Raw genomic sequence first — 21,927 nt, 5'->3', positions numbered from 1 at the left:
GACGAAGGCAGTGAAGAGAGAGAACGTGGGAAGAAGAGAAAAACGCAAGGGAAAAAGAGCAGCGTCGTAAAAGAGGTGACGGAGCTGTCCTCTCAATAAGAAGGGTGCCAGCGAGCCTTTCTCTCGCTTACGGCCACACCCCCTTGAGCACGCCTGATCTCGTCTGATCTCGGACGCTAAACAGGGATGGGCCTGGTTAGTACTTGGATGGGAGACCGCCTGGGAATACCAGATGCTGTAAGCTTTTAAGCGCGGGAGGCGCCCTATCCCCGCTCGCTCGCTCATTCCCCTGTTCACACGTGCAGTGCGGCTTGTCCGTCTGTTTATTTGTCAGCTTTGGCGAGACACGGGTGCTTGTGTATTAGCGTGAGCGTTTTTTATTCTGATCATGAACAGTTTAACAAGTCCGCAACGGATGGAGGAAAAGTTTATCGCCAGCTGAAAAGAGACACAGCGCTTCGGCTGTGGAGACTTGTTCGGCTGGCGTTCGGAGAGTTGCGTTTTTCAGAATTGTATTGAGATCGTTTTCCACAGAGCTCAGATGTCAAAGCACAGCAGCAGCTCTCCACAGCGATCCTCTATAGCGCCCTTTCTCCCGCAGCTCCGTCCTCATTGGAAGGAAGCAAGAGTGAAAGGCTGAAGTGAAATAGAGCGGGGACGAAGGCAGTGAAGAGAGAGAACGTGGGAAGAAGAGAAAAACGCAAGGGAAAAAGAGCAGCGTCGTAAAAGAGGTGACGGAGCTGTCCTCTCAATAAGAAGGGTGCCAGCGAGCCTTGCTCTCGCTTATGGCCACACCCCCTTGAGCACGCCTGATCTCGTCTGATCTCGGAAGCTAAACAGGGATGGGCCTGGTTAGTACTTGGATGGGAGACCGCCTGGGAATACCAGGTGCTGTAAGCTTTTAAGCGCAGGAGGCGCCCTATCCCCGCTCGCTCGCTCATTCCCCTGTTCACACGTGCAGTGCAGCTTGTCCGTCTGTTTATTTGTCAGCTTTGGCGAGACACGGGTGCTTGTGTAATAGCGTGAGCGTTTTTTATTCTGATCAGGAACAGTTTAACAAGTCCGCAAAGGATCGAGGAAAGGTTTATCGCCAGCTGAAAAGAGACACAGCGCTTCGGCTGTGGAGACTTGTTCGGCTGGCGTTCGGAGAGTCGCGTTTTTCAGAATTGTATTGAGATCGTTTTCCACAGAGCTCAGATGTCAAAGCACAGCAGCAGCTCTCCACAGCGATCCTCTATAGCGCCCTATCTCCCGCAGCTCCGTCCTCATTGGAAGGAAGCAAGAGTGAAAGGCTGAAGTGATATAGAGCGGGGACGAAGGCAGTGAAGAGAGAGAACGTGGGAAGAAGAGAAAAACGCAAGGGAAAAAAAGCAGCGTCGTAAAAGAGGTGACGGAGCTGTCCTCTCAATAAGAAGGGTGCCAGCGAGCCTTGCTCTCGCTTACGGCCACACCCCCTTGAGCACGCCTGATCTCGTCTGATCTCGGAAGCTAAACAGGGATGGGCCTGGTTAGTACTTGGATGGGAGACCGCCTGGGAATACCAGGTGCTGTAAGCTTTTAAGCGCAGGAGGCGCCCTATCCCCGGTCGCTCGCTCATTCCCCTGTTCACACGTGCAGTGCGGCTTGTCCGTCTGTTTGTCAGCTTTGGCGAGACACGGGTGCTTGTGTATTAGCGTGAGCGTTTTTTATTCTGATCAGGAACAGTTTAACAAGTCCGCAAAGGATCGAGGAAAGGTTTATCGCCAGCTGAAAAGAGACACAGCGCTTCGGCTGTGGAGACTTGTTCGGCTGGCGTTCGGAGAGTCGCGTTTTTCAGAATTGTATTGAGATCGTTTTCCACAGAGCTCAGATGTCAAAGCACAGCAGCAGCTCTCCACAGCGATCCTCTATAGCGCCCTTTCTCCCGCAGCTCCGTCCTCATTGGAAGGAAGCAAGAGTGAAAGGCTGAAGTGAAATAGAGCGGGGACGAAGGCAGTGAAGAGAGAGAACGTGGAAAGAAGAGAAAAACGCAAGGGAAAAAAGCAGCGTCGTAAAAGAGGTGACGGAGCTGTCCTCTCAATAAGAAGGGTGCCAGCGAGCCTTGCTCTCGCTTACGGCCACACTCCCTTGAGCACGCCTGATCTCGTCTGATCTCGGAAGCTAAACAGGGATGGGCCTGGTTAGTACTTGGATGGGAGACCGCCTGGGAATACCAGGTGCTGTAAGCTTTTAAGCGCAGGAGGCGCCCTATCCCCGCTCGCTCGCTCATTCCACTGTTCACACGTGCAGTGCGGCTTGTCCGTCTGTTTATTTGTCAGCTTTGGCGAGACACGGGTGCTTGTGTATTAGCGTGAGCGTTTTTTATTCTGATCAGGAACAGTTTAACAAGTCCGCAAAGGATCGAGGAAAGGTTTATCGCCAGCTGAAAAGAGACACAGCGCTTCGGCTGTGGAGACTTGTTCGGCTGGCGTTCGGAGAGTCGCGTTTTTCAGAATTGTATTGAGATCGTTTTCCACAGAGCTCAGATGTCAAAGCACAGCAGCAGCTCTCCACAGCGATCCTCTATAGCGCCCTTTCTCCCGCAGCTCCGTCCTCATTGGAAGGAAGCAAGAGTGAAAGGCTGAAGTGAAACAGAGCGGGGACGAAGGCAGTGAAGAGAGAGAACGTGGGAAGAAGAGAAAAACGCAAGGGAAAAAAGCAGCGTCGTAAAAGAGGTGACGGAGCTGTCCTCTCAATAAGAAGGGTGCCAGCGAGCCTTGCTCTCGCTTACGGCCACACCCCCTTGAGCACGCCTGATCTCGTCTGATCTCGGAAGCTAAACAGGGATGGGCCTGGTTAGTACTTGGATGGGAGACCGCCTGGGAATACCAGGTGCTGTAAGCTTTTAAGCGCAGGAGGCGCCCTATCCCCGCTCGCTGGCTCATTCCCCTGTTCACACGTGCAGTGCGGCTTGTCCGTCTGTTTATTTGTCAGCTTTGGCGAGACACGGGTGCTTGTGTATTAGCGTGAGCGTTTTTTATTCTGATCAGGAACAGTTTAACAAGTCCGCAAAGGATCGAGGAAAGGTTTATCGCCAGCTGAAAAGAGACACAGCGCTTCGGCTGTGGAGACTTGTTCGGCTGGCGTTCGGAGAGTCGCGTTTTTCAGAATTGTATTGAGATCGTTTTCCACAGAGCTCAGATGTCAAAGCACAGCAGCAGCTCTCCACAGCGATCCTCTATAGCGCCCTTTCTCCCGCACCTCCGTCCTCATTGGAAGGAAGCAAAAGTGAAAGGCTGAAGTGAAATAGAGCGGGGACGAAGGCAGTGAAGAGAGAGAACGTGGGAAGAAGAGAAAAACGCAAGGGAAAAAATGCAGCGTCGTAAAAGAGGTGACAGAGCTGTCCTCTCAATAAGAAGGGTGCCAGCGAGCCTTGCTCTTGCTTACGGCCACACCCCCTTGAGCACGCCTGATCTCGTCTGATCTCGGAAGCTAAACAGGGATGGGCCTGGTTAGTACTTGGATGGGAGACCGCCTGGGAATACCAGGTGCTGTAAGCTTTTAAGCGCAGGAGGCGCCCTATCCCCGCTCGCTCGCTCATTCCCCTGTTCACACGTGCAGTGCGGCTTGTCCGTCTGTTTATTTCTCAGCTTTGGCGAGACACGGGTGCTTGTGTATTAGCGTGAGCGTTTTTTATTCTGATCAGGAACAGTTTTACAAGTCCGCAAAGGATCGAGGAAAGGTTTATCGCCAGCTGAAAAGAGACACAGCGCTTCGGCTGTGGAGACTTGTTCGGCTGGCGTTCGGAGAGTCGCGTTTTTCAGAATTGTATTGAGATCGTTTTCCACAGAGCTCAGATGTCAAAGCACAGCAGCAGCTCTCCACAGCGATCCTCTATAGCGCCCTTTCTCCCGCAACTCCGTCCTCATTGGAAGGAAGCAAGAGTGAAAGGCTGAAGTGAAATAGAGCGGGGACGACGGCAGTGAAGAGAGAGAACGTGGAAAGAAGAGAAAAACGCAAGGGAAAAAAGCAGCGTCGTAAAAGAGGTGACGGAGCTGTCCTCTCAATAAGAAGGGTGCCAGCGAGCCTTGCTCTCGCTTACGGCCACACCCCCTTGAGCACGCCTGATCTCGTTTGATCTCGGAAGCTAAACAGGGATGGGCCTGGTTAGTACTTGGATGGGAGACCGCCTGGGAATACCAGGTGCTGTAAGGTTTTAAGCGCAGGAGGCGCCCTATCCCCGCTCGCTGGCTCATTCCCCTGTTCACACGTGCAGTGCGGCTTGTCCGTCTGTTTATTTGTCAGCTTTGGCGAGACACGGGTGCTTGTGTATTAGCGTGAGCGTTTTTTATTCTGATCAGGAACAGTTTAACAAGTCCGCAAAGGATCGAGGAAAGGTTTATCGCCAGCTGAAAAGAGACACAGCGCTTCGGCTGTGGAGACTTGTTCGGCTGGCGTTCGGAGAGTTGCGTTTTTCAGAATTGTATTGAGATCGTTTTCCACAGAGCTCAGATGTCAAAGCACAGCAGCAGCTCTCCACAGCGATCCTCTATAGCGCCCTATCTCCCGCAGCTCCGTCCTCATTGGAAGGAAGCAAGAGTGAAAGGCTGAAGTGATATAGAGCGGGGACTTAGGCAGTGAAGAGAGAGAACGTGGGAAGAAGAGAAAAACGCAAGGGAAAAAAAGCAGCGTCGTAAAAGAGGTGACGGAGCTGTCCTCTCAATAAGAAGGGTGCCAGCGAGCCTTGCTCTCGCTTATGGCCACACCCCCTTGAGCACGCCTGATCTCGTCTGATCTCGGAAGCTAAACAGGGATGGGCCTGGTTAGTACTTGGATGGGAGACCGCCTGGGAATACCAGGTGCTGTAAGCTTTTAAGCGCAGGAGGCGCCCTATCCCCGCTCTCTCGCTCATTCCCCTGTTCACACGTGCAGTGCGGCTTGTCCGTCTGTTTTTTTGTCAGCTTTGGCGAGACACGGGTGCTTGTGTATTAGCGTGAGCGTTTTTTATTCTGATCATGAACAGTTTAACAAGTCCGCAAAGGATCGACGAAAGGTTTATCGCCAGCTGAAAAGAGACACAGCGCTTCGGCTGTGGAGACTTGTTCGGCTGGCGTTCGGAGAGTCGCGTTTTTCAGAATTGTATTGAGATCGTTTTCCACAGAGCTCAGATGTCAAAGCACAGCAGCAGCTCTCCACAGCGATCCTCTATAGCTCCCTTTCTCCCGCATCTCCGTCCTCATTGGAAGGAAGCAAGAGTGAAAGGCTGAAGTGAAATAGAGCGGGGACGAAGGCAGTGAAGAGAGAGAACGTGGAAAGAAGAGAAAAACGCAAGAGAAAAAAAGCAGCGTCGTAAAAGAGGTGACGGAGCTGTCCTCTCAATAAGAAGGGTGCCAGCGAGCTTGGCTCTCGCTTACGGCCACACCCCCTTGAGCACGCCTGATCTCGTCTGATCTCGGAAACTAAACAGGGATGGGCCTGGTTAGTACTTGGATGGGAGACCGCCTGGGAATACCAGGTGCTGTAAGCTTTTAAGCGCAGGAGGCGCCCTATCCCCGCTCGCTCGCTCATTCCCCTGTTCACACGTGCAGTGCAGCTTGTCCGTCTGTTTATTTGTCAGCTTTGGCGAGACACGGGTGCTTGTGTATTAGCGTGAGCGTTTTTTATTCTGATCATGAACAGTTTAACAAGTCCGCAAAGGATCGAGGAAAGGTTTATCGCCAGCTGAAAAGAGACACAGCGCTTCGGCTGTGGAGACTTGTTCGGCTAGCGTTTGGAGAGTCGCGTTTTTCAGAATTGTATTGAGATCGTTTTCCACAGAACTCAGATGTCAAAGCACAGCAGCAGCTCTCCACAGCGATCCTCTATAGCGCCCTTTCTCCCGCAGCTCCGTCCTCATTGGAAGGAAGCAAGAGTGAAAGGCTGAAGTGAAACAGAGCGGGGACGAAGGCAGTGAAGAGAGAGAACGTGGGAAGAAGAGAAAAACGCAAGGGAAGAAAAGCAGCGTCGTAAAAGAGGTGACGGAGCTGTCCTCTCAATAAGAAGTGTGCCAGCGAGCCTTGCTCTCGCTTATGGCCACAACCCCTTGAGCACGCCTGATCTCGTCTGATCTTGGAAGCTAAACAGGGATGGGCCTGGTTAGTACTTGGATGGGAGACCGCCTGGGAATACCAGGTGCTGTAAGCTTTTAAGCGCAGGAGGCGCCCTATCCCCGCTCGCTCGCTCATTCCCCTGTTCACACGTGCAGTGCGGCTTGTCCGTCTGTTTATTTGTCAGCTTTGGCGAGACACGGGTGCTTGTGTATTAGCGTGAGCGTTTTTTATTCTGATCAGGAACAGTTTTACAAGTCCGCAAAGGATCGAGGAAAGGTTTATCGCCAGCTGAAAAGAGACACAGCGCTTCGGCTGTGGAGACTTGTTCGGCTGGCGTTCGGAGAGTCGCGTTTTTCAGAATTGTATTGAGATCGTTTTCCACAGAGCTCAGATGTCAAAGCACAGCAGCAGCTCTCCACAGCGATCCTCTATAGCGCCCTATCTCCCGCAGCTCCGTCCTCATTGGAAGGAAGCAAGAGTGAAAGGCTGAAGTGATATAGAGCGGGGACGAAGGCAGTGAAGAGAGAGAACGTGGGAAGAAGAGAAAAACGCAAGGGAAAAAAAGCAGCGTCGTAAAAGAGGTGACGGAGCTGTCCTCTCAATAAGAAGGGTGCCAGCGAGCCTTGCTCTCGCTTACGGCCACACCCCCTTGAGCACGCCTGATCTCGTCTGATCTCGGAAGCTAAACAGGGATGGGCCTGGTTAGTACTTGGATGGGAGACCGCCTGGGAATACCAGGTGCTGTAAGCTTTTAAGCGCAGGAGGTGCCCTATCCCCGCTCGCTGGCTCATTCCCCTGTTCACACGTGCAGTGCAGCTTGTCCGTCTGTTTATTTGTCAGCTTTGGCGAGACACGGGTGCTTGTGTAATAGCGTGAGCGTTTTTAATTCTGATCAGGAACAGTTTAACAAGTCCGCAAAGGATCGAGGAAAGGTTTATCGCCAGCTGAAAAGAGACACAGCGCTTCGGCTGTGGAGACTTGTTCGGCTGGCGTTCGGAGAGTCGCGTTTTTCAGAATTGTATTGAGATCGTTTTCCACAGAGCTCAGATGTCAAAGCACAGCAGCAGCTCTCCACAGCGATCCTCTATAGCGCCCTATCTCCCGCAGCTCCGTCCTCATTGGAAGGAAGCAAGAGTGAAAGGCTGAAGTGATATAGAGCGGGGACGAAGGCAGTGAAGAGAGAGAACGTGGGAAGAAGAGAAAAACGCAAGGGAAAAAAAGCAGCGTCGTAAAAGAGGTGACGGAGCTGTCCTCTCAATAAGAAGGGTGCCAGCGAGCCTTGCTCTCGCTTACGGCCACACCCCCTTGAGCACGCCTGATCTCGTCTGATCTCGGAAGCTAAACAGGGATGGGCCTGGTTAGTACTTGGATGGGAGACCGCCTGGGAATACCAGGTGCTGTAAGCTTTTAAGCGCAGGAGGCGCCCTATCCCCGCTAGCTGGCTCATTCCCCTGTTCACACGTGCAGTGCGGCTTGTCCGTCTGTTTATTTGTCAGCTTTGGCGAGACACGGGTGCTTGTGTATTAGCGTGAGCGTTTTTTATTCTGATCAGGAACAGTTTAACAAGTCCGCAAAGGATCGAGGAAAGGTTTATCGCCAGCTGAAAAGAGACACAGCGCTTCGGCTGTGGAGACTTGTTCGGCTGGCGTTCGGAGAGTCGCGTTTTTCAGAATTGTATTGAGATCGTTTTCCACAGAGCTCAGATGTCAAAGCACAGCAGCAGCTCTCCACAGCGATCCTCTGTAGCGCCCTTTCTCCCGCAGCTCCGTCCTCATTGGAAGGAAGCAAGAGTGAAAGGCTGAAGTGAAATAGAGCGGGGACGAAGGCAGTGAAGAGAGAGAACGTGGGAAGAAGAGAAAAACGCAAGGGAAAAAAAGCAGCGTCGTAAAAGAGGTGACGGAGCTGTCCTCTCAATAAGAAGGGTGCCAGCGAGCCTTGCTCTCGCTTACGGCCACACCCCCTTGAGCACGCCTGATCTCGTCTGATCTCGGAAGCTAAACAGGGATGGGCCTGGTTAGTACTTGGATGGGAGACCGCCTGGGAATACCAGGTGCTGTAAGCTTTTAAGCGCAGGAGGCGCCCTATCCCCGCTCGCTCGCTCATTCCCCTGTTCACACGTGCAGTGCGGCTTGTCCGTCTGTTTATTTGTCAGCTTTGGCGAGACACGGGTGCTTGTGTATTAGCGTGAGCGTTTTTTATTCTGATCAGGAACAGTTTAACAAGTCCGCAAAGGATCGAGGAAAGGTTTATCGCCAGCTGAAAAGAGACACAGCGCTTCGGCTGTGGAGACTTGTTCGGCTGGCGTTCGGAGAGTCGCGTTTTTCAGAATTGTATTGAGATCGTTTTCCACAGAGCTCAGATGTCAAAGCACAGCAGCAGCTCTCCACAGCGATCCTCTATAGCGCCCTTTCTCCCGCACCTCCGTCCTCATTGGAAGGAAGCAAAAGTGAAAGGCTGAAGTGAAATAGAGCGGGGACGAAGGCAGTGAAGAGAGAGAACGTGGGAAGAAGAGAAAAACGCAAGGGAAAAAATGCAGCGTCGTAAAAGAGGTGACAGAGCTGTCCTCTCAATAAGAAGGGTGCCAGCGAGCCTTGCTCTCGCTTACGGCCACACCCCCTTGAGCACGCCTGATCTCGTCTGATCTTGGAAGCTAAACAGGGATGGGCCTGGTTAGTACTTGGATGGGAGACCGCCTGGGAATACCAGGTGCTGTAAGGTTTTAAGCGCAGGAGGCGCCCTATCCCCGCTCGCTGGCTCATTCCCCTGTTCACACGTGCAGTGCGGCTTGTCCGTCTGTTTATTTGTCAGCTTTGGCGAGACACGGGTGCTTGTGTATTAGCGTGAGCGTTTTTTATTCTGATCAGGAACAGTTTAACAATGCCGCAAAGGATCGAGGAAAGGTTTATCGCCAGCTGAAAAGAGACACAGCGCTTCGGCTGTGGAGACTTGTTCGGCTGGCGTTCGGAGAGTTGCGTTTTTCAGAATTGTATTGAGATCGTTTTCCACAGAGCTCAGATGTCAAAGCACAGCAGCAGCTCTCCACAGCGATCCTCTATAGCGCCCTATCTCCCGCAGCTCCGTCCTCATTGGAAGGAAGCAAGAGTGAAAGGCTGAAGTGATATAGAGCGGGGACTTAGGCAGTGAAGAGAGAGAACGTGGGAAGAAGAGAAAAACGCAAGGGAAAAAAAGCAGCGTCGTAAAAGAGGTGACGGAGCTGTCCTCTCAATAAGAAGGGTGCCAGCGAGCCTTGCTCTCGCTTATGGCCACACCCCCTTGAGCACGCCTGATCTCGTCTGATCTCTGAAGCTAAACAGGGATGGGCCTGGTTAGTACTTGGATGGGAGACCGCCTGGGAATACCAGGTGCTGTAAGCTTTTAAGCGCAGGAGGCGCCCTATCCCCGCTCTCTCGCTCATTCCCCTGTTCACACGTGCAGTGCGGCTTGTCCGTCTGTTTATTTGTCAGCTTTGGCGAGACACGGGTGCTTGTGTATTAGCGTGAGCGTTTTTTATTCTGATCATGAACAGTTTAACAAGTCCGCAAAGGATCGACGAAAGGTTTATCGCCAGCTGAAAAGAGACACAGCGCTTCGGCTGTGGAGACTTGTTCGGCTGGCGTTCGGAGAGTCGCGTTTTTCAGAATTGTATTGAGATCGTTTTCCACAGAGCTCAGATGTCAAAGCACAGCAGCAGCTCTCCACTGCGATCCTCTATAGCGCCCTTTCTCCCGCATCTCCGTCCTCATTGGAAGGAAGCAAGAGTGAAAGGCTGAAGTGAAATAGAGCGGGGACGAAGGCAGTGAAGAGAGAGAACGTGGAAAGAAGAGAAAAACGCAAGAGAAAAAAAGCAGCGTCGTAAAAGAGGTGACGGAGCTGTCCTCTCAATAAGAAGGGTGCCAGCGAGCTTGGCTCTCGCTTACGGCCACACCCCCTTGAGCACGCCTGATCTCGTCTGATCTCGGAAGCTAAACAGGGATGGGCCTGGTTAGTACTTGGATGGGAGACCGCCTGGGAATACCAGGTGCTGTAAGCTTTTAAGCGCAGGAGGCGCCCTATCCCCGCTCGCTCGCTCATTCCCCTGTTCACACGTGCAGTGCAGCTTGTCCGTCTGTTTATTTGTCAGCTTTGGCGAGACCCGGGTGCTTGTGTAATAGCGTGAGCGTTTTTTATTCTGATCAGGAACAGTTTAACAAGTCCGCAAAGGATCGAGGAAAGGTTTATCGCCAGCTGAAAAGAGACACAGCGCTTCGGCTGTGGAGACTTGTTCGGCTGGCGTTCGGAGAGTCGCGTTTTTCAGAATTGTATTGAGATCGTTTTCCACAGAGCTCAGATGTCAAAGCACAGCAGCAGCTCTCCACAGCGATCCTCTATAGCGCCCTATCTCCCGCAGCTCCGTCCTCATTGGAAGGAAGCAAGAGTGAAAGGCTGAAGTGATATAGAGCGGGGACGAAGGCAGTGAAGAGAGAGAACGTGGGAAGAAGAGAAAAACGCAAGGGAAAAAAAGCAGCGTCGTAAAAGAGGTGACGGAGCTGTCCTCTCAATAAGAAGGGTGCCAGCGAGCTTTGCTCTCGCTTACGGCCACACCCCCTTGAGCACGCCTGATCTCGTCTGATCTCGGAAGCTAAACAGGGATGGGCCTGGTTAGTACTTGGATGGGAGACCGCCTGGGAATACCAGGTGCTGTAAGCTTTTAAGCGCAGGAGGCGCCCTATCCCCGCTCGCTCGCTCATTCCCCTGTTCACACGTGCAGTGCGGCTTGTCCGTCTGTTTATTTGTCAGCTTTGGCGAGACACGGGTGCTTGTGTATTAGCGTGAGCGTTTTTTATTCTGATCAGGAACAGTTTTACAAGTCCGCAAAGGATCGAGGAAAGGTTTATCGCCAGCTGAAAAGAGACACAGCGCTTCGGCTGTGGAGACTTGTTCGGCTGGCGTTCGGAGAGTCGCGTTTTTCAGAATTGTATTGAGATCGTTTTCCACAGAGCTCAGATGTCAAAGCACAGCAGCAGCTCTCCACAGCGATCCTCTATAGCGCCCTTTCTCCCGCAGCTCCGTCCTCATTGGAAGGAAGCAAGAGTGAAAGGCTGAAGTGAAATAGAGCGGGGACGAAGGCAGTGAAGAGAGAGAACGTGGGAAGAAGAGAAAAACGCAAGGGAAAAAAAGCAGCGTCGTAAAAGAGGTGACGGAGCTGTCCACTCAATAAGAAGGGTGCCAGCGAGCCTTGCTCTCACTTACGGCCACACCCCCTTGAGCACGCCTGATCTCGTCTGATCTCGGAAGCTAAACAGGGATGGGCCTGGTTAGTACTTGGATGGGAGACCGCCTGGGAATACCAGGTGCTGTAAGCTTTTAAGCGCAGGAGGCGCCCTATCCCCGCTCGCTCGCTCATTCCCCTGTTCACACGTGCAGTGCGGCTTGTCCGTCTGTTTATTTGTCAGCTTTGGCGAGACACGGGTGCTTGTGTATTAGCGTGAGCGTTTTTTTTTCTGATCAGGAACAGTTTTACAAGTCTGCAAAGGATCGAGGAAAGGTTTATCGCCAGCTGAAAAGAGACACAGCGCTTCGGCTGTGGAGACTTGTTCGGCTGGCGTTCGGAGAGTTGCGTTTTTCAGAATTGTATTGAGATCGTTTTCCACAGAGCTCAGATGTCAAAGCACAGCAGCAGCTCTCCACAGCGATCCTCTATAGCGCCCTTTCTCCCGCAGCTCCGTCCTCATTGGAAGGAAGCAAGAGTGAAAGGCTGAAGTGAAATAGAGCGGGGACGAAGGCAGTGAAGAGAGAGAACGTGGGAAGAAGAGAAAAACGCAAGGGAAAAAAAGCAGCGTCGTAAAAGAGGTGACGGAGCTGTCCTCTCAATAAGAAGGGTGCCAGCAAGCCTTGCTTTTGCTTACGGCCACACCCCCTTGAGCACGCCTGATCTCGTCTGATCTCGGAAGCTAAACAGGGATGGGCCTGGTTAGTACTTGGATGGGAGACCGCCTGGGAATACCAGGTGCTGTAAGCTTTTAAGCGCAGGAGGCGCCCTATCCCCGCTCGCTCGCTCATTCCCCTGTTCACACGTGCAGTGCGGCTTGTCCGTCTGTTTATTTGTCAGCTTTGGCGAGACACGGGTGCTTGTGTATTAGCGTGAGCGTTTTTTATTCTGATCAGGAACAGTTTTACAAGTCCGCAAAGGATCGAAGAAAGGTTTATCGCCAGCTGAAAAGAGACACAGCGCTTCGGCTGTGGAGACTTGTTTGGCTGGCGTTCGGAGAGTCGCGTTTTTCAGAATTGTATTGAGATCGTTTTCCACAGAACTCAGATGTCAAAGCACAGCAGCAGCTCTCCACAGCGATCCTCTATAGCGCCCTTTCTCCCGCAGCTCCGTCCTCATTGGAAGGAAGCAAGAGTGAAAGGCTGAAGTGAAATAGAGCGGGGACGAAGGCAGTGAAGAGAGAGAACGTGGGAAGAAGAGAAAAACGCAAGGGAAAAAAAGCAGCGTTGTAAAAGAGGTGATGGAGCTGTCCTCTCAATAAGAAGGGTGCCAGCGAGCCTTGCTCTTGCTTGCGGCCACACCCCCTAGAGCACGCCTGATCTCGTCTGATCTCGGAAGCTAAATAGGGATGGGCCTGGTTAGTACTTGGATGGGAGACCGCCTGGGAATACCAGATGCTGTAAGCTTTTAAGCGCAGGAGGCGCCCTATCCCCGCTCGCTCGCTCATTCCCCTGTTCACACGTGCAGTGCGGCTTGTCCGTCTGTTAATTTGTCAGCTTTGGCGAGACACGGGTGCTTGTGTATTAGCGTGAGCGTTTTTTATTCTGATCAGTAACAGTTTTACAAGTCCGCAAAGGATCGAGGAAAGGTTTATCGCCAGCTGAAAAGAGACACAGCGCTTCGGCTGTGGAGACTTGTTCGGCTGGCGTTCGGAGAGTCGCGTTTTTCAGAATTGTATTGAGATCGTTTTCCACAGAGCTCAGATGTCAAAGCACAGCAGCAGCTCTCCACAGCGATCCTCTATAGCGCCCTTTCTCCCGCAGCTCCGTCCTCATTGGAAGGAAGCAAGAGTGAAAGGCTGAAGTGAAATAGAGCGGGGAGGAAGGCAGTGAAGAGAGAGAACGTGGGAAGAAGAGAAAAACGCAAGGGAAAAAAAGCAGCGTCGTAAAAGAGGTGACGGAGCTGTCCTCTCAATAAGAAGGGTGCCAGCGAGCCTTGCTCTCGTTTACGGCCACACCCCCTTGAGCACGCCTGATCTCGTCTGATCTCGGAAGCTAAACAGGGATGAGCCTGGTTAGTACTTGGATGGGAGACCGCCTGGGAATACCAGGTGCTGTAAGCTTTTAAGCGCAGGAGGCGCCCTATCCCCGCTCGCTCGCTCATTCCCCTGTTCACACGTGCAGTGCGGCTTGTCCGTCTGTTTATTTGTCAGCTTTGGCGAGACACGGGTGCTTGTGTATTAGCGTGAGCGTTTTTTATTCTGATCAGGAACAGTTTTACAAGTCCGCAAAGGATCGAGGAAAGGTTTATCGCCAGCTGAAAAGAGACACAGCGCTTCGGCTGTGGAGACTTGTTCGGCTGGCGTTCGGAGAGTCGCGTTTTTCAGAATTGTATTGAGTTCGTTTTCCACAGAGCTCAGATGTCAAAGCACAGCAGCAGCTCTCCACAGCGATCCTCTATAGCGCCCTTTCTCCCGCAGCTCCGTCCTCATTGGAAGGAAGCAAGAGTGAAAGGCTGAAGTGAAATAGAGCGGGGACGAAGGCAGTGAAGAGAGAGAACGTGGGAAGAAGAGAAAAACGCAAAGGAAAAAAAGCAGCGTCGTAAAAGAGGTGACGGAGCTGTCCTCTCAATAAGAAGGGTGCCAGCGAGCCTTGCTCTCGTTTACGGCCACACCCCCTTGAGCACGCCTGTTCTCGTCTGATCTCGGAAGCTAAACAGGGATGAGCCTGATTAGTACTTGGATGGGAGACCGCCTGGGAATACCAGGTGCTGTAGGCTTTTAAGTGCAGGAGGCGCCCTATCCCCGCTCGCTCGCTCATTCCCCTGTTCACACGTGCAGTGCGGCTTGTCCTTCTGTTTATTTGTCAGCTTTGGCGAGACACGGGTGCTTGTGTATTAGCGTGAGTGTTTTTTATTCTGATCAGGAACAGTTTAACAAGTCCGCAAAGAATCGAGGAAAGGTTTATCGCCAGCTGAAAAGAGACACAGCGCTTCGGATGTGGAGACTTGTTCGGCTGGCGTTCGGAGAGTCGCGTTTTTCAGAATTGTATTGAGATCGTTTTCCACAGAGCTCAGATGTCAAAGCACAGCAGCAGCTCTCCACAGCGATCCTCTATAGCGCCCTTTCTCCCGCAGCTCCGTCCTCATTGGACGGAAGCAAGAGTGAAAGGCTGAAGTGAAATAGAGCGGGGACGAAGGCAGTGAAGAGAGAGAACGTGGGAAGAAGAGAAAAACGCAAGGGAAAAAAAGCAGCGTCGTAAAAGAGGTGACGGAGCTGTCCTCTCAATAAGAAGGGTGCCAGCGAGCCTTGCTCTCGCTTACGGCCACACCCCCTTGAGCACGCCTGATCTCGTCTGATCTCGGAAGCTAAACAGGGATGGGCCTGGTTAGTACTTGGATTGGAGACCGCCTGGGAATACCAGGTGCTGTAAGCTTTTAAGCGCAGGAGGCGCCCTATCCCCGCTCGCTCGCTCATTCCCCTGTTCACACGTGCAGTGCGGCTTGTCCATCTGTTTATTTGTCAGCTTTGGCGAGACACGGGTGCTTGTGTATTAGCGTGAGCGTTTTTTATTCTGATCAGGAACAGTTTTACAAGTCCGCAAAGGATCGAGGAAAGGTTTATCGCCAGCTGAAAAGAGACACAGCGCTTCGGCTGTGGAGACTTGTTCGGCTGGCGTTCGGAGAGTCGCGTTTTTCAGAATTGTATTGAGATCGTTTTCCACAGAGCTCAGATGTCAAAGCACAGCAGCAGCTCTCCACAGCGATCCTCTATAGCGCCCTTTCTCCCGCAGCTCCGTCCTCATTGGAAGGAAGCAAGAGTGAAAGGCTGAAGTGAAATAGAGCGGGGACGAAGGCAGTGAAGAGAGAGAACGTGGAAAGAAGAGAAAAACGCAAGGGAAAAAAGCAGCATCGTAAAAGAGGTGACGGAGCTGTACTCTCAATAAGAAGGGTGCCAGCGAGCCTTGCTTTTGCTTACGGCCACACCCCCTTGAGCACGCCTGATTTCATCTGATCTTGGAAGCTAAACAGGGATGGGCCTGGTTAGTACTTGGATGGGAGACCGCCTGGGAATACCAGGTGCTGTAAGCTTTTAAGCGCAGGAGGCGCCCTATCCCCGCTCGCTGGCTCATTCCCCTGTTCACACGTGCAGTGCGGCTTGTCCGTCTGTTTATTTTTCAGCTTTGGCGAGACACGGGTGCTTGTGTATTAGCGTGAGCGTTTTTTATTCTGATCAGGAACAGTTTTACAAGTCCGCAAAGGATCGAGGAAAGGTTTATCGCCAGCTGAAAAGAGACACAGCGCTTCGGCTGTGGAGACTTGTTCGGCTGGCGTTCGGAGAGTCGCGTTTTTCAGAATTGTATTGAGATCGTTTTCCACAGAGCTCAGATGTCAAAGCACAGCAGCAGCTCTCCACAGCGGTCCTCTATAGCGCCCTTTCTCCCGCAGCTCCGTCCTCATTGGAAGGAAGCAAGAGTGAAAGGCTGAAGTGAAATAGAGCGGGGACGAAGGCAGTGAAGAGAGAGAACGTGGGAAGAAGAGAAAAACGCAAGGGAAAAAAAGCAGCGTCGTAAAAGAGGTGACGGAGCTGTCCTCTCAATAAGAAGGGTGCCAGCGAGCCTTGCTCTCGCTTACGGCCACACCCCCTTGAGCACGCCTGATCTCGTCTGATCTCGGAAGCTAAACAGGGATGGGCCTGGTTAGTACTTGGATGGGAGACCGCCTGGGAATACCAGGTGCTGTAAGCTTTTAAGCGCAGGAGGCGCCCTATCCCTGCTCGCTCGCTCATTCCCCTGTTCACACGTGCAGTGCGGCTTGTCCGTCTGTTTATTTGTCAGCTTTGGCGAGACACGGGTGCTTGTGTATTAGCGTGAGCGTTTTTTATTCTGATCAGGAACAGTTTTACAAGTCCGCAAAGGATCGAGGAAAGGTTTATCGCCAGCTGAAAAGAGACACAGCGCTTCGGCTGTGGAGACTTGTTCGGCTGGCGTTCGGAGAGTCGCGTTTTTCAGAATTGTATTGAGATCGTTTTCCACAGAGCTCAGATGTCAAAGCACAGCAGCAGCTCTCCACAGCGATCCTCTATAGCGCCCTTTCTCCCGCAGCTCCGTCCTCATTGGAAGGAAGCAAGAGTGAAAGGCTGAAGTGAAATAGAGCGGGGACGAAGGCAGTGAAGAGAGAGAACGTGGGAAGAAGAGAAAAACGCAAGGGAAAAAAAGCAGCGTCGTAAAAGAGGTGACGGAGCTGTCCTCTCAATAAGAAGGGTGCCAGCGAGCCTTGCTCTCGCTTACGGCCACACCCCCTTGAGCACGCCTGATCTCATCTGATCTCGGAAGCTAAACAGGGATGGGCCTGGTTAGTACTTGGATGGGAGACCGCCTGGGAATACCAGGTGCTGTAAGCTTTTAAGCGCAGGAGGCGCCCTATCCCCGCTCGCTCGCTCATTCCCCTGTTCACACGTGCAGTGCGGCTTGTCCGTCTGTTTATTTGTCAGCTTTGGCGAGACACGGGTGCTTGTGTATTAGCGTGAGCGTTTTTTATTCTGATCAGGAACAGTTTTACAAGTCCGCAAAGGATCGAGGAAAGGTTTATCGCCAGCTGAAAAGAGACACAGCGCTTCGGCTGTGGAGACTTGTTCGGCTGGCGTTCGGAGAGTCGCGTTTTTCAGAATTGTTTTGAGATCGTTTTCCACAGAGCTCAGATGTCAAAGCACAGCAGCAGCTCTCCACAGCGATCCTCTATAGCGCCCTTTCTCCCGCAGCTCCGTCCTCATTGGAAGGAAGCAAGAGTGAAAGGCTGAAGTGAAATAGAGCGGGGACGAAGGCAGTGAAGAGAGAGAACGTGGAAAGAAGAGAAAAACGCAAGGGAAAAAAGCAGCGTCGTAAAAGAGGTGACGGAGCTGTCCTCTCAATAAGAAGGGTGCCAGCGAGCCTTGCTTTTGCTTACGGCCACACCCCCTTGAGCACGCCTGATCTTTTCTGATCTCAGAATCTAAACAGGGATGGGCCTGGTTAGTACTTGGATGGGAGACCGCCTGGGAATACCAGGTGCTGTAAGCTTTTAAGCGCAGGAGGCGCCCTATCCCCGCTCGCTCGCTCATTCCCCTGTTCACACGTGCAGTGCGGCTTGTCCGTCTCTTTATTTGTCAGCTTTGGCGAGACACGGGTGCTTGTGTATTAGCGTGAGCGTTTTTTTGTTCTGATCAGGAACAGTTTAACAAGTCCGCAAAGAATCGAGGAAAGGTTTATCGCCAGCTGAAAAGAGACACAGCGCATCGGCTGTGGAGACTTGTTCGGCTGGCGTTCGGAGAGTCGCGTTTTTCAGAATTGTATTGAGATCGTTTTCCACAGAGCTCAGATGTCAAAGCACAGCAGCAGCTCTCCAGAGCGATCCTCTATAGCGCCCTTTCTCCCGCAGCTCCGTCCTCATTGGAAGGAAGCAAGAGTGAAAGGCTGAAGTGAAATAGAGCGGGGACGAAGGCAGTGAAGAGAGAGAACGTGGGAAGAAGAGAAAAACGCAAGGGAAAAAGAGCAGCGTCATAAAAGAGGTGACGGAGCTGTCCTCTCAATAAGAAGGGTGCCAGCGAGCCTTGCTCTCGCTTACGGCCACACCCCCTTGAGCACGCCTGATCTCGTCTGATCTCGGAAGCTAAATAGGGATGGGCCTGGTTAGTACTTGGATGGGAGACCGCCTGGGAATACCAGGTGCTGTAAGCTTTTAAGCGCAGGAGGCGCCCTATCCCCGCTCGCTCGCTCATTCCCCTGTTCACACGTGCAGTGCGGCTTGTCCGTCTGTTTATTTGTCAGCTTTGGCGAGACACGGGTGCTTGTGTATTAGCGTGAGCGTTTTTTATTCTGATCAGGAACAGTTTTACAAGTCCGCAAAGGATCGAGGAAAGGTTTATCGCCAGCTGAAAAGAGACACAGCGCTTCGGCTGTGGAGACTTGTTCGGCTGGCGTTCGGAGAGTCGCGTTTTTCAGAATTGTATTGAGATCGTTTTCCACAGAGCTCAGATGTCAAAGCACAGCAGCAGCTCTCCACAGCGATCCTCTATAGCGCCCTTTCTCCCGCAGCTCCGTCCTCATTGGAAGGAAGCAAGAGTGAAAGGCTGAAGTGAAATAGAGCGGGGACGAAGGCAGTGAAGAGAGAGAACGTGGGAAGAAGAGAAAAACGCAAGGGAAAAAAAGCAGCGTCGTAAAAGAGGTGACGGAGCTGTCCTCTCAATAAGAAGGGTGCCAGCGATCTTTGGTCTAGCTTACGGCCACACCCCCTTGAGCACGCCTGATCTCGTCTGATCTCGGAAGCTAAACAGGGATGGGCCTGGTTAGTACTTGGATGGGAGACCGCCTGGGAATACCAGGTGCTGTAAGCTTTTAAGCGCAGGAGGCGCCCTATCCCCGCTCGCTCGCTCATTCCCCTGTTCACACGTGCAGTGCGGCTTGTCCGTCTGTTTATTTGTCAGCTTTGGCGAGACACGGGTGCTTGTGTATTAGCGTGAGCGTTTTTTATTCTGATCAGGAACAGTTTTACAAGTCCGCAAAGGATCGAGGAAAGGTTTATCGCCAGCTGAAAAGAGACACAGCGCTTCGGCTGTGGAGACTTGTTCGGCTGGCGTTCGGAGAGTCGCGTTTTTCAGAATTGTATTGAGATCGTTTTCCACAGAGCTCAGATGTCAAAGCACAGCAGCAGCTCTCCACAGCGATCCTCTATAGCGCCCTTTCTCCCGCAGCTCCGTCCTCATTGGAAGGAAGCAAGAGTGAAAGGCTGAAGTGAAATGGAGCGGGAACGAAGGCAGTGAAGAGAGAGAACGTGGGAAGAAGAGAAAAACGCAAGGGAAAAAAAGCAGCGTCGTAAAAGAGGTGACGGAGCTGTCCTCTCAATAAGAAGGGTGACAGCGAGCCTTGCTCTCGCTTATGGCCACACCCCCTTGAGCACGCCTGATCTCGTCTGATCTCGGAAGCTAAACAGGGATGGGCCTGGTTAGTACTTGGATGGGAGACCTCCTGTGAATACCAGGTGCTGTAAGCTTTTAAGCGCAGGAGGCGCCCTATCCCCGCTCGCTCGCTCATTCCCCTGTTCACACGTGCAGTGCGGCTTGTCCATCTGTTTATTTGTCAGCTTTGGCGAGACACGGGTGCTAGTGTATTAGCGTGAGCGTTTTTTATTCTGATCATGAACAGATTAACAAGTCCGCAAAGGATCGAGGAAAGGTTTATCGCCAGCTGAAAAGAGACACAGCGCTTCGGCTGTGGAGACTTGTTCGGCTGGCGTTCGGAGAGTCGCGTTTTTCAGAATTGTATTGAGATCGTTTTCCACAGAGCTCAGATGTCAAAGCACAGCAGCAGCTCTCCACAGCGATCCTCTATAGCGCCCTTTCTCCCGCAGCTCCGTCCTCATTGGAAGGAAGCAAGAGTGAAAGGCTGAAGTGAAATAGAGCGGGGACGAAGGCAGTGAAGAGAGAGAACGTGGGAAGAAGAGAAAAACGCAAAGGAAAAAAAGCAGCGTCGTAAAAGAGGTGACGGAGCTGTCCTCTCAATAAGAAGGGTGCCAGCGAACCTTGCTCTTGCTTACGGCCACACCCCCTTGAGCACGCCTGATCTCGTCTGATCTCGGAAGCTAAACAGGGATGGTCCTGGTTAGTACTTGGATGGGAGACCGCCTGGGAATACCAGGTGCTGTAAGCTTTTAAGCGCAGGAGGCGCCCTATCCCTGCTCGCTCGCTCATTCCCCTGTTCACACGTGCAGTGCGGCTTGTCCGTCTGTTTATTTGTCAGCTTTGGCGAGACACGGGTGCTTGTGTATTAGCGTGAGCGTTTTTTATTCTGATCAGGAACAGTTTTACAAGTCCGCAAAGGATCGAGGAAAGGTTTATCGCCAGCTGAAAAGAGACACAGCGCTTCGGCTGTGGAGACTTGTTCGGCTGGCGTTCGGAGAGTCGCGTTTTTCAGAATTGTATTGAGATCGTTTTCCACAGAGCTCAGATGTCAAAGCACAGCAGCAGCTCTCCACAGCGATCCTCTATAGCGCCCTTTCTCCCGCAGCTCCGTCCTCATTGGAAGGAAGCAAGAGTGAAAGGCTGAAGTGAAATAGAGCGGGGACGAAGGCAGTGAAGAGAGACAACGTGGGAAGAAGAGAAAAACGCAAGAGAAAAAAAGCAGCGTCGTAAAAGAGGTGACGGAGCTGTCCTCTCAATAAGAAGGGTGCCAGCGAGCCTTGCTCTTGCTTACGGCCACAACCCCTTGAGCACGCCTGATCTTGTCTGATCTCAGAATCTAAACAGGGATGGGCCTGGTTAGTACTTGGATGGGAGACCGCCTGGGAATACCAGGTGCTGTAAGCTTTTAAGCGCAGGAGGCGCCCTATCCCCGCTCGCTCGCTCATTCCCCTGTTCACACGTGCAGTGCGGCTTATCCGTCTCTTTATTTGTCAGCTTTGGCGAGACACGGGTGCTTGTGTATTAGCGTGAGCGTTTTTTATTCTGATCAGGAACAGTTTTACAAGTCCGCAAAGGATCGAGGAAAGGTTTATCGCCAGCTGAAAAGAGACACAGCGCTTCGGCTGTGGAGACTTGTTCGGCTGGCGTTCGGAGAGTCGCGTTTTTCAGAATTGTATTGAGATCGTTTTCCACAGAGCTCAGATGTCAAAGCACAGCAGCAGCTCTCCACAGCGATCCTCTATAGCGCCCTTTCTCCCGCAGCTCCGTCCTCATTGGAAGGAAGGAAGAGTGAAAGGCTGAAGTGAAATAGAGCGGGGACGAAGGCGGTGAAGAGAGAGAACGTGGGAAGAAGAGAAAAACGCAAGGGAAAAAAGCAGCGTTGTAAAAGAGGTGACGGAGCTGTCCTCTCAATAAGAAGGGTGCCAGCGAGCCTTGGTCTCGCTTGCGGCCACACCCCCTTGAGCATGCCTGATCTCGTCTGATCTCGGAAGCTAAACAGGGATGGGCCTGGTTAGTACTTGGATGGGAGACCGCCTGGGAATACCAGGTGCTGTAAGCTTTTAAGCGCAGGAGGCGCCCTATCCCCGCTCGCTCGCTCATTCCCCTGTTCACACGTGCAGTGCGGCTTGTCCGTCTGTTTATTTGTCAGCTTTGGCGAGACACGGGTGCTTGTGTATTAGCGTCAGCGTTTTTTATTCTGATCAGGAACAGTTTTACAAGTCCGCAAAGGATCGAGGAAAGGTTTATCGCCAGCTGAAAAGAGACACAGCGCTTCGGCTGTGGAGACTTGTTCGGCTGGCGTTCGGAGAGTCGCGTTTTTCAGAATTGTATTGAGATCGTTTTCCACAGAGCTCAGATGTCAAAGCACAGCAGCAGCTCTCCACAGCGATCCTCTATAGCGCCCTTTCTCCCGCAGCTCCGTCCTCATTGGAAGGAAGCAAGAGTGAAAGGCTGAAGTGAAATAGAGCGGGGACGAAGGCAGTGAAGAGAGAGAACGTGGGAAGAAGAGAAAAACGCAAGGGAAAAAAAGCAGCGTCGTAAAAGAGGTGACGGAGCTGTCCTCTCAATAAGAAGGGTGCCAGCGAGCTTTGCTCTCGCTTATGGCCACACCCCCTTGAGCACACCTGATCTCTCTGATCTCGGAAGCTAAACAGGGATGGGCCTGGTTAGTACTTGGATGGGAGACCGCCTGGGAATACCAGGTGCTGTAAGCTTTTAAGCGCAGGAGGCGCCCTATCCCCGCTCGCTCGCTCATTCCC

General features: G+C 52.3%; 26 non-coding genes and 8 pseudogenes across 26 annotated transcripts; all 34 read left to right on the top strand.

The window, feature by feature from the left end:
- The first annotated feature begins 125 nt into the window (after positions 1–125).
- Positions 126–244, top strand: LOC138218035 (5S ribosomal RNA; annotated as a pseudogene).
- Positions 245–781: 537 nt separating this feature from the next.
- Positions 782–900, top strand: LOC138245234 (5S ribosomal RNA). The gene has a single exon (XR_011193846.1). It is a non-coding gene; the product is annotated as a 5S ribosomal RNA (ribosomal RNA).
- A 537-nt stretch (positions 901–1,437) lies between these two features.
- On the top strand, positions 1,438–1,556 carry LOC138244267 (5S ribosomal RNA). The gene has a single exon (XR_011192880.1). It is a non-coding gene; the product is annotated as a 5S ribosomal RNA (ribosomal RNA).
- Positions 1,557–2,088: 532 nt separating this feature from the next.
- Positions 2,089–2,207, top strand: LOC138216190 (5S ribosomal RNA). The gene has a single exon (XR_011179902.1). It is a non-coding gene; the product is annotated as a 5S ribosomal RNA (ribosomal RNA).
- Positions 2,208–2,743: 536 nt separating this feature from the next.
- On the top strand, positions 2,744–2,862 carry LOC138244266 (5S ribosomal RNA). The gene has a single exon (XR_011192879.1). It is a non-coding gene; the product is annotated as a 5S ribosomal RNA (ribosomal RNA).
- A 537-nt stretch (positions 2,863–3,399) lies between these two features.
- LOC138244265 (5S ribosomal RNA) lies at positions 3,400–3,518 on the top strand. The gene has a single exon (XR_011192878.1). It is a non-coding gene; the product is annotated as a 5S ribosomal RNA (ribosomal RNA).
- Positions 3,519–4,054: 536 nt separating this feature from the next.
- Positions 4,055–4,173, top strand: LOC138217251 (5S ribosomal RNA). Its single transcript, XR_011180963.1, has one exon. It is a non-coding gene; the product is annotated as a 5S ribosomal RNA (ribosomal RNA).
- A 537-nt stretch (positions 4,174–4,710) lies between these two features.
- LOC138245233 (5S ribosomal RNA) lies at positions 4,711–4,829 on the top strand. Its single transcript, XR_011193845.1, has one exon. It is a non-coding gene; the product is annotated as a 5S ribosomal RNA (ribosomal RNA).
- A 537-nt stretch (positions 4,830–5,366) lies between these two features.
- Positions 5,367–5,485, top strand: LOC138217017 (5S ribosomal RNA). Its single transcript, XR_011180730.1, has one exon. It is a non-coding gene; the product is annotated as a 5S ribosomal RNA (ribosomal RNA).
- A 537-nt stretch (positions 5,486–6,022) lies between these two features.
- Positions 6,023–6,141, top strand: LOC138218457 (5S ribosomal RNA; annotated as a pseudogene).
- Positions 6,142–6,678: 537 nt separating this feature from the next.
- Positions 6,679–6,797, top strand: LOC138244264 (5S ribosomal RNA). The gene has a single exon (XR_011192877.1). It is a non-coding gene; the product is annotated as a 5S ribosomal RNA (ribosomal RNA).
- Positions 6,798–7,334: 537 nt separating this feature from the next.
- On the top strand, positions 7,335–7,453 carry LOC138244262 (5S ribosomal RNA). Its single transcript, XR_011192875.1, has one exon. It is a non-coding gene; the product is annotated as a 5S ribosomal RNA (ribosomal RNA).
- A 537-nt stretch (positions 7,454–7,990) lies between these two features.
- Positions 7,991–8,109, top strand: LOC138244261 (5S ribosomal RNA). The gene has a single exon (XR_011192874.1). It is a non-coding gene; the product is annotated as a 5S ribosomal RNA (ribosomal RNA).
- A 537-nt stretch (positions 8,110–8,646) lies between these two features.
- LOC138217887 (5S ribosomal RNA) lies at positions 8,647–8,765 on the top strand (annotated as a pseudogene).
- Positions 8,766–9,302: 537 nt separating this feature from the next.
- On the top strand, positions 9,303–9,421 carry LOC138216243 (5S ribosomal RNA). The gene has a single exon (XR_011179955.1). It is a non-coding gene; the product is annotated as a 5S ribosomal RNA (ribosomal RNA).
- A 537-nt stretch (positions 9,422–9,958) lies between these two features.
- On the top strand, positions 9,959–10,077 carry LOC138244260 (5S ribosomal RNA). The gene has a single exon (XR_011192873.1). It is a non-coding gene; the product is annotated as a 5S ribosomal RNA (ribosomal RNA).
- A 537-nt stretch (positions 10,078–10,614) lies between these two features.
- LOC138244259 (5S ribosomal RNA) lies at positions 10,615–10,733 on the top strand. Its single transcript, XR_011192872.1, has one exon. It is a non-coding gene; the product is annotated as a 5S ribosomal RNA (ribosomal RNA).
- Positions 10,734–11,270: 537 nt separating this feature from the next.
- LOC138216256 (5S ribosomal RNA) lies at positions 11,271–11,389 on the top strand. The gene has a single exon (XR_011179968.1). It is a non-coding gene; the product is annotated as a 5S ribosomal RNA (ribosomal RNA).
- Positions 11,390–11,926: 537 nt separating this feature from the next.
- On the top strand, positions 11,927–12,045 carry LOC138244258 (5S ribosomal RNA). Its single transcript, XR_011192871.1, has one exon. It is a non-coding gene; the product is annotated as a 5S ribosomal RNA (ribosomal RNA).
- A 537-nt stretch (positions 12,046–12,582) lies between these two features.
- Positions 12,583–12,701, top strand: LOC138218681 (5S ribosomal RNA; annotated as a pseudogene).
- A 537-nt stretch (positions 12,702–13,238) lies between these two features.
- LOC138217695 (5S ribosomal RNA) lies at positions 13,239–13,357 on the top strand. Its single transcript, XR_011181407.1, has one exon. It is a non-coding gene; the product is annotated as a 5S ribosomal RNA (ribosomal RNA).
- A 537-nt stretch (positions 13,358–13,894) lies between these two features.
- On the top strand, positions 13,895–14,013 carry LOC138218744 (5S ribosomal RNA; annotated as a pseudogene).
- A 537-nt stretch (positions 14,014–14,550) lies between these two features.
- LOC138217625 (5S ribosomal RNA) lies at positions 14,551–14,669 on the top strand. The gene has a single exon (XR_011181337.1). It is a non-coding gene; the product is annotated as a 5S ribosomal RNA (ribosomal RNA).
- A 536-nt stretch (positions 14,670–15,205) lies between these two features.
- Positions 15,206–15,324, top strand: LOC138217286 (5S ribosomal RNA). Its single transcript, XR_011180998.1, has one exon. It is a non-coding gene; the product is annotated as a 5S ribosomal RNA (ribosomal RNA).
- A 537-nt stretch (positions 15,325–15,861) lies between these two features.
- Positions 15,862–15,980, top strand: LOC138244257 (5S ribosomal RNA). The gene has a single exon (XR_011192870.1). It is a non-coding gene; the product is annotated as a 5S ribosomal RNA (ribosomal RNA).
- Positions 15,981–16,517: 537 nt separating this feature from the next.
- Positions 16,518–16,636, top strand: LOC138216841 (5S ribosomal RNA). Its single transcript, XR_011180553.1, has one exon. It is a non-coding gene; the product is annotated as a 5S ribosomal RNA (ribosomal RNA).
- Positions 16,637–17,172: 536 nt separating this feature from the next.
- LOC138218211 (5S ribosomal RNA) lies at positions 17,173–17,291 on the top strand (annotated as a pseudogene).
- Positions 17,292–17,829: 538 nt separating this feature from the next.
- LOC138216225 (5S ribosomal RNA) lies at positions 17,830–17,948 on the top strand. Its single transcript, XR_011179937.1, has one exon. It is a non-coding gene; the product is annotated as a 5S ribosomal RNA (ribosomal RNA).
- A 537-nt stretch (positions 17,949–18,485) lies between these two features.
- On the top strand, positions 18,486–18,604 carry LOC138244256 (5S ribosomal RNA). The gene has a single exon (XR_011192869.1). It is a non-coding gene; the product is annotated as a 5S ribosomal RNA (ribosomal RNA).
- Positions 18,605–19,141: 537 nt separating this feature from the next.
- Positions 19,142–19,260, top strand: LOC138216531 (5S ribosomal RNA). Its single transcript, XR_011180243.1, has one exon. It is a non-coding gene; the product is annotated as a 5S ribosomal RNA (ribosomal RNA).
- Positions 19,261–19,797: 537 nt separating this feature from the next.
- LOC138216761 (5S ribosomal RNA) lies at positions 19,798–19,916 on the top strand. The gene has a single exon (XR_011180473.1). It is a non-coding gene; the product is annotated as a 5S ribosomal RNA (ribosomal RNA).
- Positions 19,917–20,453: 537 nt separating this feature from the next.
- On the top strand, positions 20,454–20,572 carry LOC138218664 (5S ribosomal RNA; annotated as a pseudogene).
- Positions 20,573–21,108: 536 nt separating this feature from the next.
- LOC138216815 (5S ribosomal RNA) lies at positions 21,109–21,227 on the top strand. The gene has a single exon (XR_011180527.1). It is a non-coding gene; the product is annotated as a 5S ribosomal RNA (ribosomal RNA).
- Positions 21,228–21,764: 537 nt separating this feature from the next.
- LOC138218097 (5S ribosomal RNA) lies at positions 21,765–21,882 on the top strand (annotated as a pseudogene).
- The last annotated feature ends 45 nt before the right edge of the window (positions 21,883–21,927 follow it).

Source organism: Lepisosteus oculatus, chromosome 14 (assembly GCF_040954835.1).
Source record: "Lepisosteus oculatus isolate fLepOcu1 chromosome 14, fLepOcu1.hap2, whole genome shotgun sequence".
NCBI lineage: Eukaryota > Metazoa > Chordata > Actinopteri > Semionotiformes > Lepisosteidae > Lepisosteus > Lepisosteus oculatus.
The sequence above is the reverse complement of the archived record's forward strand: the minus strand, read 5'-3'. Positions and strand labels throughout refer to the sequence as shown.